General features: G+C 50.0%; 13 non-coding genes across 13 annotated transcripts; all 13 read left to right on the plus strand.

Annotated features, from left to right (window-relative positions):
• The first annotated feature begins 2,759 nt into the window (after window positions 1-2,759).
• On the plus strand, window positions 2,760-2,841 carry Trnas-uga (transfer RNA serine (anticodon UGA)). Its single transcript has one exon. It is a non-coding gene; the product is annotated as a tRNA-Ser (tRNA).
• Window positions 2,842-3,420: 579 nt separating this feature from the next.
• On the plus strand, window positions 3,421-3,493 carry Trnaf-gaa (transfer RNA phenylalanine (anticodon GAA)). Its single transcript has one exon. It is a non-coding gene; the product is annotated as a tRNA-Phe (tRNA).
• Window positions 3,494-4,031: 538 nt separating this feature from the next.
• On the plus strand, window positions 4,032-4,104 carry Trnak-uuu (transfer RNA lysine (anticodon UUU)). Its single transcript has one exon. It is a non-coding gene; the product is annotated as a tRNA-Lys (tRNA).
• Window positions 4,105-5,031: 927 nt separating this feature from the next.
• Trnas-uga (transfer RNA serine (anticodon UGA)) lies at window positions 5,032-5,113 on the plus strand. The gene has a single exon. It is a non-coding gene; the product is annotated as a tRNA-Ser (tRNA).
• Window positions 5,114-5,692: 579 nt separating this feature from the next.
• Window positions 5,693-5,765, plus strand: Trnaf-gaa (transfer RNA phenylalanine (anticodon GAA)). Its single transcript has one exon. It is a non-coding gene; the product is annotated as a tRNA-Phe (tRNA).
• A 538-nt stretch (window positions 5,766-6,303) lies between these two features.
• Trnak-uuu (transfer RNA lysine (anticodon UUU)) lies at window positions 6,304-6,376 on the plus strand. Its single transcript has one exon. It is a non-coding gene; the product is annotated as a tRNA-Lys (tRNA).
• Window positions 6,377-7,303: 927 nt separating this feature from the next.
• Trnas-uga (transfer RNA serine (anticodon UGA)) lies at window positions 7,304-7,385 on the plus strand. Its single transcript has one exon. It is a non-coding gene; the product is annotated as a tRNA-Ser (tRNA).
• Window positions 7,386-7,964: 579 nt separating this feature from the next.
• Window positions 7,965-8,037, plus strand: Trnaf-gaa (transfer RNA phenylalanine (anticodon GAA)). Its single transcript has one exon. It is a non-coding gene; the product is annotated as a tRNA-Phe (tRNA).
• A 538-nt stretch (window positions 8,038-8,575) lies between these two features.
• Window positions 8,576-8,648, plus strand: Trnak-uuu (transfer RNA lysine (anticodon UUU)). The gene has a single exon. It is a non-coding gene; the product is annotated as a tRNA-Lys (tRNA).
• A 927-nt stretch (window positions 8,649-9,575) lies between these two features.
• Window positions 9,576-9,657, plus strand: Trnas-uga (transfer RNA serine (anticodon UGA)). Its single transcript has one exon. It is a non-coding gene; the product is annotated as a tRNA-Ser (tRNA).
• A 579-nt stretch (window positions 9,658-10,236) lies between these two features.
• On the plus strand, window positions 10,237-10,309 carry Trnaf-gaa (transfer RNA phenylalanine (anticodon GAA)). Its single transcript has one exon. It is a non-coding gene; the product is annotated as a tRNA-Phe (tRNA).
• A 538-nt stretch (window positions 10,310-10,847) lies between these two features.
• Trnak-uuu (transfer RNA lysine (anticodon UUU)) lies at window positions 10,848-10,920 on the plus strand. Its single transcript has one exon. It is a non-coding gene; the product is annotated as a tRNA-Lys (tRNA).
• Window positions 10,921-11,847: 927 nt separating this feature from the next.
• Window positions 11,848-11,929, plus strand: Trnas-uga (transfer RNA serine (anticodon UGA)). Its single transcript has one exon. It is a non-coding gene; the product is annotated as a tRNA-Ser (tRNA).
• Window positions 11,930-12,453: the final 524 nt, after the last annotated feature.

Below are 12,453 nucleotides of genomic sequence, written 5' to 3' on the forward strand. Positions count from 1 at the left end.
CTAAATGCGCGGCACTGTTGCTCCATAGAGCACTAAAAATGGAGGACAGAAGTGTAGACTGTATCACGTCGTCTCTACTGAAGGAACACAGACCAGACTCCGAGGAAGCGCCGGTAGACGTCAGTTGAATACCTTTTAAGATGCGCTACCTAAAACAAGTAATAATGGACAGCAGCTACATAACATCCACCCTAGCAGTCAAGGAGATGAGAACTGCAGGGAAAACCTACCGAGCGTTACGAGGTAAACAAGTCAGAAGCAAAACGGAGACGAATCTTCCAGGCCACGACTGGCCACAAGACTGGAAGAATCTCTCCGAGAAAGCCATACCTCCAGAAGCCAGAGACACGTGGTACAAAGTCGTACACAAGACGATCCCCACAAACGAGCGCTTAGCACGCATCGGCATGCGTGAGTCGCCGAGCTGCGAAGCGTGCAACCAAATAGACTCCCTGGAACACCGTTTCACATGCCGGACAAGCCTGCAGATATGGGAGACGTGTAGAAGAATGGTGGCACATATGAATAGGGCGGACCACCGTAACATAGAAATCATGGCGCTCACCATCCCAGAGGCAAAAAGCTTCCCTCGGCCAAAGCGACTCGCGACTATGTGGACAATTGCAATGACAGCGCATGCGATAATCGCCAAAAAGCAGACGGACACAGTACAGTTCCTCACAGATCTCTGGGAGGAACACAAAAGGACCAGGCAGAAAAACAACTACCGGCAGACGTTCCAGAACTATCTGCAGATCGCGCTGGACGCCGCCTTCAAAGACGCCCTCCGTCCCCACACGCCGCGACCGACACCGCCACTGGCGACGCAGACGCCGACGCCGTCACCGCCGACGCCGGCTCCGTCATCGCCGACGCCGACGCCGTCACCGCCGCCGACGACGACGATCGTCACCGCCGCCGCCGCCGACGACGCCGCCGCCGCCGACAACGCCGCCGCAGCCGCCGCCACACCACGCCCTCCCATAGCCCCTCAAGACCCCACCGCTTGCTGACGCACGCACCCCCACATCTTCCAACGCCCTCAAAGTGCGTGTTTAGTGAGTGTCTGTGTTTTGGGTGACAAGCGGCACTACATCACCTGCGTTCTCACCTGTGAAAAAGTGCGTTACAGCAATCATATCGTCACACAACTAGGGAAAGTGCTAAAATATTGGTGATCTCCAGCGTGTCCAAAAGGTGATATGTAAGTACTGCATAAATTCACTAACACTCATTTTAATAATAGTGGAAACCATAAACAGCTGTGACAAAATGCAAAGTGACGAATCGCAATGCTTTATTACCATATATCAAATGTTTTCCTCTCATTTCTCTCCCACTCTCTCTCTCTCTCCTTCTCTCTCTCCCTCTCTGTCTCTCTCTCTAAATACAATCAAACAACTCTCCCTAAAATAACTATCCATATGCATGCATATACTTTGTTTTCTTGAGTGTACCATAGAAATATCTCTTAGTCAATAGGTTTAACCAAATTTAAAGCACGCCATCTCTAGGCGAAAACAAAATAAACCTCATTAAAAGTCATTAAATATTCATTGAAATACGGCTTTAGTAAGTCCAAACAGAACTGGAGCTGGAAATAGACTAGAAAACAGACAAATATAAAAAAAAGAAAAAACACAAAAATTTGCTTAATAGAGAGAACTAAATCATAAAGAAAATAAAAAAAAAGACTATACGAAAAGGAAAGATGCGATTACTGTATGTGTAAACCAAAACGTGCCTTTGATCAAGCAATGTATTTTGTTAATCTGTAAATAAAAGTTTACTACTGTTCGGGGGGGGGGGGGGGGGGAATTTTAATAATTTGGTAGCGTTTCCTCTGGTAGTGGTGGAAACACTACGGAAAAGAATGCAGCAACGCCGTTTTCTGACACCACAGTGCTTTAAACGGTTGCAGTTGCATGTGTCGGTAAAACGCTGCGCTCGGGGTAGCCGTGGACGAGTGGTTAAGGCATCTGACTCGAAATCATATTCCTGTGGGAGCGTAGTTTCGATTCCTGCCAGCTGCGTGCGATTTTCCGTAAAGAGCAGCAAATATTTTCACACGCATGAATGAGCGTGCAAACCAATGACGCCATTCTAAACAAGACGAAAATTTCCGTTTAAGAATGCTGAGTTTCACGACGGCCGCTGCTTCCTGTGCCTACCGGTCCACCTCGCACTGACGATGTGACTGCAGGAAGCCGTCGCAGGCCCACGAGTGCGCCCCCGTCATTTTCTCGCGCCTTCGCCGAGTTCGTGAGTACACACACGTGCTTGAAATTGTTGGACAGAGTGAAGGTTCATTCCTTTTTAAGAATTGCAATTCAATCAGTCGAGTGCGGCAAAAGCAATGGCGCCGCGTTTCTTTTCAATGATCTCGCAGCTACTTGCAAGTATGTCCATCCCTTAAGACGCCAGAAAACTAGCGTCAGCGGCGCGTCAGTGGGAAGTCGGTGAAGTCGCCATTGGAGCCATAAGCCAGCAATTACGACATGCGAATCACTCGCACACGACGCAGCTGTATGACAATGCTCGTGCGTGGGTGCGGATAGCTCAGTCGGTAGAGCGTTAGGTTTTCAACCAAAGGGTCCTGGGTTCTAGTCCCTGTCGGGGCGAAAATTAATACACTTTCGTAACGTCTAATGTGCTGGCAGTGGAATCACTACAGAAAAGAGTGAGCCCATGCTGCCTTCTGCCATGAGATTGCTTGCAAAGGTGGGAGTTTCAGTTGTCGAGAGACGCTTCTGAGACGTGCAGTCGTGGCCGAGTGGTTAAGGCGTCTGACTTGAAATCAGATTTCCTCTGGGAGCGTAGGTTCGAGTCCTGCCGACTGCGGAAATTTTCTCGCTCCCAGAAGATGGACGTTCAGCTGCATCCTAGCAGTTGCGTCACTACTAAACACGTGGGCCGCCAGCAAGGTGCAGTGTTCTTGGCTCCAGGGTGCAGCGCTACAGTCGTGCCCAGAAGCCACAGCTCATCTCCTCGTCTCACAACCGTCCACCAGGTGTCAGTGCAAGTGTCGCCTCTCTGGGCAGTGCAGATGTGATTATTTTAGCTTGCAGACGATGACGTGTAGCAATTAATGAGCAAACGCAAGTCAAATGTTTTACCGCGTGTATCTGCTAGATACTGCCTCACACACTTTGGAGAGGCTCACTCCTTCCTCTGCCTCGTTCTCTGCACACTAGTTGCACGTGGCATCGATATAGCACAGCTTTTCTAGCGTCAGCGAAGTCAATATTACATGAATCGAGTCGACATGTTTGCTAGTTACGACGATGGAAGCAGAAGAAATGTGTGTGGTACTTTACTGCATCTGCTGTTCGCCTTTCGGCGTCCCTGTGTTCTTTCAGACGAAGATGACTGTGAAATTGGCAACGGGGCAGACGTGCAAAAGAGGGGCGCTGTGCGTCAGCCGAAATAGCTCAGTTGGGAGAGCGTTAGACTGAAGATCTAAAGGTCCCTGGTTCGATCCCGGGTTTCGGCACGGCTTCGTTTTGAAGCCGACGCCAATGGAATTGCTCTGACTTTGTGATAATGTAACTACAGCCGAGAACGGACATGACTCCCTTCTGTAACTGTTCTGGTTGTCTAGTGCTTGCCATAAGAGGAACGCAGTAGGCAACTCTCTGAGAAGTAAGAAAATAAAAAAAACGTCCTACTGACTGCGTTCCCTGTTTTGTGCCAGGAGGTGAAGAACGTATCAAGCGGAACCGTGAAATGAGCGAAAACGTGGGAAACATTGCATTCGAAGTGCTTGTGAATTTTCCAATTGCCCGATGAGTGTCGACAAAACACGTAAATCCTCTACTCCAACGTATGAGACGTAACGACTGCTGCAGTTTGTTTTTGCATCGTGTGTCAACATTGTTCGATGGTCTGTTACGAGCTTTGCGCGATAAGTTTGCAGACAGCATTCAGGCGACGTTTAACTACTAACAGCTCCATGCAGCGATTGCACAACAGTAAAGGACATGAGTCAATGTGTCGTTGTGCATCGTGAGATGTTTCATAAGGCGTTGTGAGCCCGGATAGCTCAGTCGGTAGAGCATTAGGCTTTTAACCTAAGGGTCCAGGATTCAAGTCCCTGTTCGGGCGGAAATTTTAATAATTTGGTAGCGTTGCCTCTGGTAGTGGTGGAAACACTACGGAAAAGAATGCAGCAACGCCGTTTTCTGACACCACAGTGCTTTAAACGGTTCAATTTGCACGTGTCGGGAGAACGCTGCGTTCGGGGCAGCCGTGGCCGAGTGGTTAAGGCGTCTGACTCGAAAGTAGTTTCGAATCCCGCCGGCTGCGTGCGATTCTGCGTAAAGAGCAGCAAATATTTTCACACGCATGAATGAGCGTGCAAACCAATGACGCCATTCTAAACAAGACGAAAATTTCCGTTTAAGAATGCTGAGTTTCACGACGGCCGCTGCTTCCTGTGCCTACCGGTCCACCTCGCACTGACGATGTGACTGCAGGAAGCCGTCGCAGGCCCACGAGTGCGCCCCCGTCATTTTCTCGCGCCTTCGCCGAGTTCGTGAGTACACACACGTGCTTGAAATTGTTGGACAGAGTGAAGGTTCATTCCTTTTTAAGAATTGCAATTCAATCAGTCGAGTGCGGCAAAAGCAATGGCGCCGCGTTTCTTTTCAATGATCTCGCAGCTACTTGCAAGTATGTCCATCCCTTAAGACGCCAGAAAACTAGCGTCAGCGGCGCGTCAGTGGGAAGTCGGTGAAGTCGCCATTGGAGCCATAAGCCAGCAATTACGACATGCGAATCACTCGCACACGACGCAGCTGTATGACAATGCTCGTGCGTGGGTGCGGATAGCTCAGTCGGTAGAGCGTTAGGTTTTCAACCAAAGGGTCCTGGGTTCTAGTCCCTGTCGGGGCGAAAATTAATACACTTTCGTAACGTCTAATGTGCTGGCAGTGGAATCACTACAGAAAAGAGTGAGCCCATGCTGCCTTCTGCCATGAGATTGCTTGCAAAGGTGGGAGTTTCAGTTGTCGAGAGACGCTTCTGAGACGTGCAGTCGTGGCCGAGTGGTTAAGGCGTCTGACTTGAAATCAGATTCCCTCTGGGAGCGTAGGTTCGAGTCCTGCCGACTGCGGAAATTTTCTCGCTCCCAGAAGATGGACGTTCAGCTGCATCCTAGCAGTTGCGTCACTACTAAACACGTGGGCCGCCAGCAAGGTGCAGTGTTCTTGGCTCCAGGGTGCAGCGCTACAGTCGTGCCCAGAAGCCACAGCTCATCTCCTCGTCTCACAACCGTCCACCAGGTGTCAGTGCAAGTGTCGCCTCTCTGGGCAGTGCAGATGTGATTATTTTAGCTTGCAGACGATGACGTGTAGCAATTAATGAGCAAACGCAAGTCAAATGTTTTACCGCGTGTATCTGCTAGATACTGCCTCACACACTTTGGAGAGGCTCACTCCTTCCTCTGCCTCGTTCTCTGCACACTAGTTGCACGTGGCATCGATATAGCACAGCTTTTCTAGCGTCAGCGAAGTCAATATTACATGAATCGAGTCGACATGTTTGCTAGTTACGACGATGGAAGCAGAAGAAATGTGTGTGGTACTTTACTGCATCTGCTGTTCGCCTTTCGGCGTCCCTGTGTTCTTTCAGACGAAGATGACTGTGAAATTGGCAACGGGGCAGACGTGCAAAAGAGGGGCGCTGTGCGTCAGCCGAAATAGCTCAGTTGGGAGAGCGTTAGACTGAAGATCTAAAGGTCCCTGGTTCGATCCCGGGTTTCGGCACGGCTTCGTTTTGAAGCCGACGCCAATGGAATTGCTCTGACTTTGTGATAATGTAACTACAGCCGAGAACGGACATGACTCCCTTCTGTAACTGTTCTGGTTGTCTAGTGCTTGCCATAAGAGGAACGCAGTAGGCAACTCTCTGAGAAGTAAGAAAATAAAAAAAACGTCCTACTGACTGCGTTCCCTGTTTTGTGCCAGGAGGTGAAGAACGTATCAAGCGGAACCGTGAAATGAGCGAAAACGTGGGAAACATTGCATTCGAAGTGCTTGTGAATTTTCCAATTGCCCGATGAGTGTCGACAAAACACGTAAATCCTCTACTCCAACGTATGAGACGTAACGACTGCTGCAGTTTGTTTTTGCATCGTGTGTCAACATTGTTCGATGGTCTGTTACGAGCTTTGCGCGATAAGTTTGCAGACAGCATTCAGGCGACGTTTAACTACTAACAGCTCCATGCAGCGATTGCACAACAGTAAAGGACATGAGTCAATGTGTCGTTGTGCATCGTGAGATGTTTCATAAGGCGTTGTGAGCCCGGATAGCTCAGTCGGTAGAGCATTAGGCTTTTAACCTAAGGGTCCAGGATTCAAGTCCCTGTTCGGGCGGAAATTTTAATAATTTGGTAGCGTTGCCTCTGGTAGTGGTGGAAACACTACGGAAAAGAATGCAGCAACGCCGTTTTCTGACACCACAGTGCTTTAAACGGTTCAATTTGCACGTGTCGGGAGAACGCTGCGTTCGGGGCAGCCGTGGCCGAGTGGTTAAGGCGTCTGACTCGAAAGTAGTTTCGAATCCCGCCGGCTGCGTGCGATTCTGCGTAAAGAGCAGCAAATATTTTCACACGCATGAATGAGCGTGCAAACCAATGACGCCATTCTAAACAAGACGAAAATTTCCGTTTAAGAATGCTGAGTTTCACGACGGCCGCTGCTTCCTGTGCCTACCGGTCCACCTCGCACTGACGATGTGACTGCAGGAAGCCGTCGCAGGCCCACGAGTGCGCCCCCGTCATTTTCTCGCGCCTTCGCCGAGTTCGTGAGTACACACACGTGCTTGAAATTGTTGGACAGAGTGAAGGTTCATTCCTTTTTAAGAATTGCAATTCAATCAGTCGAGTGCGGCAAAAGCAATGGCGCCGCGTTTCTTTTCAATGATCTCGCAGCTACTTGCAAGTATGTCCATCCCTTAAGACGCCAGAAAACTAGCGTCAGCGGCGCGTCAGTGGGAAGTCGGTGAAGTCGCCATTGGAGCCATAAGCCAGCAATTACGACATGCGAATCACTCGCACACGACGCAGCTGTATGACAATGCTCGTGCGTGGGTGCGGATAGCTCAGTCGGTAGAGCGTTAGGTTTTCAACCAAAGGGTCCTGGGTTCTAGTCCCTGTCGGGGCGAAAATTAATACACTTTCGTAACGTCTAATGTGCTGGCAGTGGAATCACTACAGAAAAGAGTGAGCCCATGCTGCCTTCTGCCATGAGATTGCTTGCAAAGGTGGGAGTTTCAGTTGTCGAGAGACGCTTCTGAGACGTGCAGTCGTGGCCGAGTGGTTAAGGCGTCTGACTTGAAATCAGATTCCCTCTGGGAGCGTAGGTTCGAGTCCTGCCGACTGCGGAAATTTTCTCGCTCCCAGAAGATGGACGTTCAGCTGCATCCTAGCAGTTGCGTCACTACTAAACACGTGGGCCGCCAGCAAGGTGCAGTGTTCTTGGCTCCAGGGTGCAGCGCTACAGTCGTGCCCAGAAGCCACAGCTCATCTCCTCGTCTCACAACCGTCCACCAGGTGTCAGTGCAAGTGTCGCCTCTCTGGGCAGTGCAGATGTGATTATTTTAGCTTGCAGACGATGACGTGTAGCAATTAATGAGCAAACGCAAGTCAAATGTTTTACCGCGTGTATCTGCTAGATACTGCCTCACACACTTTGGAGAGGCTCACTCCTTCCTCTGCCTCGTTCTCTGCACACTAGTTGCACGTGGCATCGATATAGCACAGCTTTTCTAGCGTCAGCGAAGTCAATATTACATGAATCGAGTCGACATGTTTGCTAGTTACGACGATGGAAGCAGAAGAAATGTGTGTGGTACTTTACTGCATCTGCTGTTCGCCTTTCGGCGTCCCTGTGTTCTTTCAGACGAAGATGACTGTGAAATTGGCAACGGGGCAGACGTGCAAAAGAGGGGCGCTGTGCGTCAGCCGAAATAGCTCAGTTGGGAGAGCGTTAGACTGAAGATCTAAAGGTCCCTGGTTCGATCCCGGGTTTCGGCACGGCTTCGTTTTGAAGCCGACGCCAATGGAATTGCTCTGACTTTGTGATAATGTAACTACAGCCGAGAACGGACATGACTCCCTTCTGTAACTGTTCTGGTTGTCTAGTGCTTGCCATAAGAGGAACGCAGTAGGCAACTCTCTGAGAAGTAAGAAAATAAAAAAAACGTCCTACTGACTGCGTTCCCTGTTTTGTGCCAGGAGGTGAAGAACGTATCAAGCGGAACCGTGAAATGAGCGAAAACGTGGGAAACATTGCATTCGAAGTGCTTGTGAATTTTCCAATTGCCCGATGAGTGTCGACAAAACACGTAAATCCTCTACTCCAACGTATGAGACGTAACGACTGCTGCAGTTTGTTTTTGCATCGTGTGTCAACATTGTTCGATGGTCTGTTACGAGCTTTGCGCGATAAGTTTGCAGACAGCATTCAGGCGACGTTTAACTACTAACAGCTCCATGCAGCGACTGCACAACAGTAAAGGACATGAGTCAATGTGTCGTTGTGCATCGTGAGATGTTTCATAAGGCGTTGTGAGCCCGGATAGCTCAGTCGGTAGAGCATTAGGCTTTTAACCTAAGGGTCCAGGATTCAAGTCCCTGTTCGGGCGGAAATTTTAATAATTTGGTAGCGTTGCCTCTGGTAGTGGTGGAAACACTACGGAAAAGAATGCAGCAACGCCGTTTTCTGACACCACAGTGCTTTAAACGGTTCAATTTGCACGTGTCGGGAGAACGCTGCGTTCGGGGCAGCCGTGGCCGAGTGGTTAAGGCGTCTGACTCGAAAGTAGTTTCGAATCCCGCCGGCTGCGTGCGATTCTGCGTAAAGAGCAGCAAATATTTTCACACGCATGAATGAGCGTGCAAACCAATGACGCCATTCTAAACAAGACGAAAATTTCCGTTTAAGAATGCTGAGTTTCACGACGGCCGCTGCTTCCTGTGCCTACCGGTCCACCTCGCACTGACGATGTGACTGCAGGAAGCCGTCGCAGGCCCACGAGTGCGCCCCCGTCATTTTCTCGCGCCTTCGCCGAGTTCGTGAGTACACACACGTGCTTGAAATTGTTGGACAGAGTGAAGGTTCATTCCTTTTTAAGAATTGCAATTCAATCAGTCGAGTGCGGCAAAAGCAATGGCGCCGCGTTTCTTTTCAATGATCTCGCAGCTACTTGCAAGTATGTCCATCCCTTAAGACGCCAGAAAACTAGCGTCAGCGGCGCGTCAGTGGGAAGTCGGTGAAGTCGCCATTGGAGCCATAAGCCAGCAATTACGACATGCGAATCACTCGCACACGACGCAGCTGTATGACAATGCTCGTGCGTGGGTGCGGATAGCTCAGTCGGTAGAGCGTTAGGTTTTCAACCAAAGGGTCCTGGGTTCTAGTCCCTGTCGGGGCGAAAATTAATACACTTTCGTAACGTCTAATGTGCTGGCAGTGGAATCACTACAGAAAAGAGTGAGCCCATGCTGCCTTCTGCCATGAGATTGCTTGCAAAGGTGGGAGTTTCAGTTGTCGAGAGACGCTTCTGAGACGTGCAGTCGTGGCCGAGTGGTTAAGGCGTCTGACTTGAAATCAGATTCCCTCTGGGAGCGTAGGTTCGAGTCCTGCCGACTGCGGAAATTTTCTCGCTCCCAGAAGATGGACGTTCAGCTGCATCCTAGCAGTTGCGTCACTACTAAACACGTGGGCCGCCAGCAAGGTGCAGTGTTCTTGGCTCCAGGGTGCAGCGCTACAGTCGTGCCCAGAAGCCACAGCTCATCTCCTCGTCTCACAACCGTCCACCAGGTGTCAGTGCAAGTGTCGCCTCTCTGGGCAGTGCAGATGTGATTATTTTAGCTTGCAGACGATGACGTGTAGCAATTAATGAGCAAACGCAAGTCAAATGTTTTACCGCGTGTATCTGCTAGATACTGCCTCACACACTTTGGAGAGGCTCACTCCTTCCTCTGCCTCGTTCTCTGCACACTAGTTGCACGTGGCATCGATATAGCACAGCTTTTCTAGCGTCAGCGAAGTCAATATTACATGAATCGAGTCGACATGTTTGCTAGTTACGACGATGGAAGCAGAAGAAATGTGTGTGGTACTTTACTGCATCTGCTGTTCGCCTTTCGGCGTCCCTGTGTTCTTTCAGACGAAGATGACTGTGAAATTGGCAACGGGGCAGACGTGCAAAAGAGGGGCGCTGTGCGTCAGCCGAAATAGCTCAGTTGGGAGAGCGTTAGACTGAAGATCTAAAGGTCCCTGGTTCGATCCCGGGTTTCGGCACGGCTTCGTTTTGAAGCCGACGCCAATGGAATTGCTCTGACTTTGTGATAATGTAACTACAGCCGAGAACGGACATGACTCCCTTCTGTAACTGTTCTGGTTGTCTAGTGCTTGCCATAAGAGGAACGCAGTAGGCAACTCTCTGAGAAGTAAGAAAATAAAAAAAACGTCCTACTGACTGCGTTCCCTGTTTTGTGCCAGGAGGTGAAGAACGTATCAAGCGGAACCGTGAAATGAGCGAAAACGTGGGAAACATTGCATTCGAAGTGCTTGTGAATTTTCCAATTGCCCGATGAGTGTCGACAAAACACGTAAATCCTCTACTCCAACGTATGAGACGTAACGACTGCTGCAGTTTGTTTTTGCATCGTGTGTCAACATTGTTCGATGGTCTGTTACGAGCTTTGCGCGATAAGTTTGCAGACAGCATTCAGGCGACGTTTAACTACTAACAGCTCCATGCAGCGACTGCACAACAGTAAAGGACATGAGTCAATGTGTCGTTGTGCATCGTGAGATGTTTCATAAGGCGTTGTGAGCCCGGATAGCTCAGTCGGTAGAGCATTAGGCTTTTAACCTAAGGGTCCAGGATTCAAGTCCCTGTTCGGGCGGAAATTTTAATAATTTGGTAGCGTTGCCTCTGGTAGTGGTGGAAACACTACGGAAAAGAATGCAGCAACGCCGTTTTCTGACACCACAGTGCTTTAAACGGTTCAATTTGCACGTGTCGGGAGAACGCTGCGTTCGGGGCAGCCGTGGCCGAGTGGTTAAGGCGTCTGACTCGAAAGTAGTTTCGAATCCCGCCGGCTGCGTGCGATTCTGCGTAAAGAGCAGCAAATATTTTCACACGCATGAATGAGCGTGCAAACCAATGACGCCATTCTAAACAAGACGAAAATTTCCGTTTAAGAATGCTGAGTTTCACGACGGCCGCTGCTTCCTGTGCCTACCGGTCCACCTCGCACTGACGATGTGACTGCAGGAAGCCGTCGCAGGCCCACGAGTGCGCCCCCGTCATTTTCTCGCGCCTTCGCCGAGTTCGTGAGTACACACACGTGCTTGAAATTGTTGGACAGAGTGAAGGTTCATTCCTTTTTAAGAATTGCAATTCAATCAGTCGAGTGCGGCAAAAGCAATGGCGCCGCGTTTCTTTTCAATGATCTCGCAGCTACTTGCAAGTATGTCCATCCCTTAAGACGCCAGAAAACTAGCGTCAGCGGCGCGTCAGTGGGAAGTCGGTGAAGTCGCCATTGGAGCCATAAGCCAGCAATTACGACATGCGAATCACTCGCACACGACGCAGCTGTATGACAATGCTCGTGCGTGGGTGCGGATAGCTCAGTCGGTAGAGCGTTAGGTTTTCAACCAAAGGGTCCTGGGTTCTAGTCCCTGTCGGGGCGAAAATTAATACACTTTCGTAACGTCTAATGTGCTGGCAGTGGAATCACTACAGAAAAGAGTGAGCCCATGCTGCCTTCTGCCATGAGATTGCTTGCAAAGGTGGGAGTTTCAGTTGTCGAGAGACGCTTCTGAGACGTGCAGTCGTGGCCGAGTGGTTAAGGCGTCTGACTTGAAATCAGATTCCCTCTGGGAGCGTAGGTTCGAGTCCTGCCGACTGCGGAAATTTTCTCGCTCCCAGAAGATGGACGTTCAGCTGCATCCTAGCAGTTGCGTCACTACTAAACACGTGGGCCGCCAGCAAGGTGCAGTGTTCTTGGCTCCAGGGTGCAGCGCTACAGTCGTGCCCAGAAGCCACAGCTCATCTCCTCGTCTCACAACCGTCCACCAGGTGTCAGTGCAAGTGTCGCCTCTCTGGGCAGTGCAGATGTGATTATTTTAGCTTGCAGACGATGACGTGTAGCAATTAATGAGCAAACGCAAGTCAAATGTTTTACCGCGTGTATCTGCTAGATACTGCCTCACACACTTTGGAGAGGCTCACTCCTTCCTCTGCCTCGTTCTCTGCACACTAGTTGCACGTGGCATCGATATAGCACAGCTTTTCTAGCGTCAGCGAAGTCAATATTACATGAATCGAGTCGACATGTTTGCTAGTTACGACGATGGAAGCAGAAGAAATGTGTGTGGTACTTTACTGCATCTGCTGTTCGCCTTTCGGCGTCCCTGTGTTCTTTCAGACGAAG

Source organism: Schistocerca gregaria, unplaced genomic scaffold (assembly GCF_023897955.1).
Source record: "Schistocerca gregaria isolate iqSchGreg1 unplaced genomic scaffold, iqSchGreg1.2 ptg000395l, whole genome shotgun sequence".
NCBI classification, from domain to species: domain Eukaryota; kingdom Metazoa; phylum Arthropoda; class Insecta; order Orthoptera; family Acrididae; genus Schistocerca; species Schistocerca gregaria.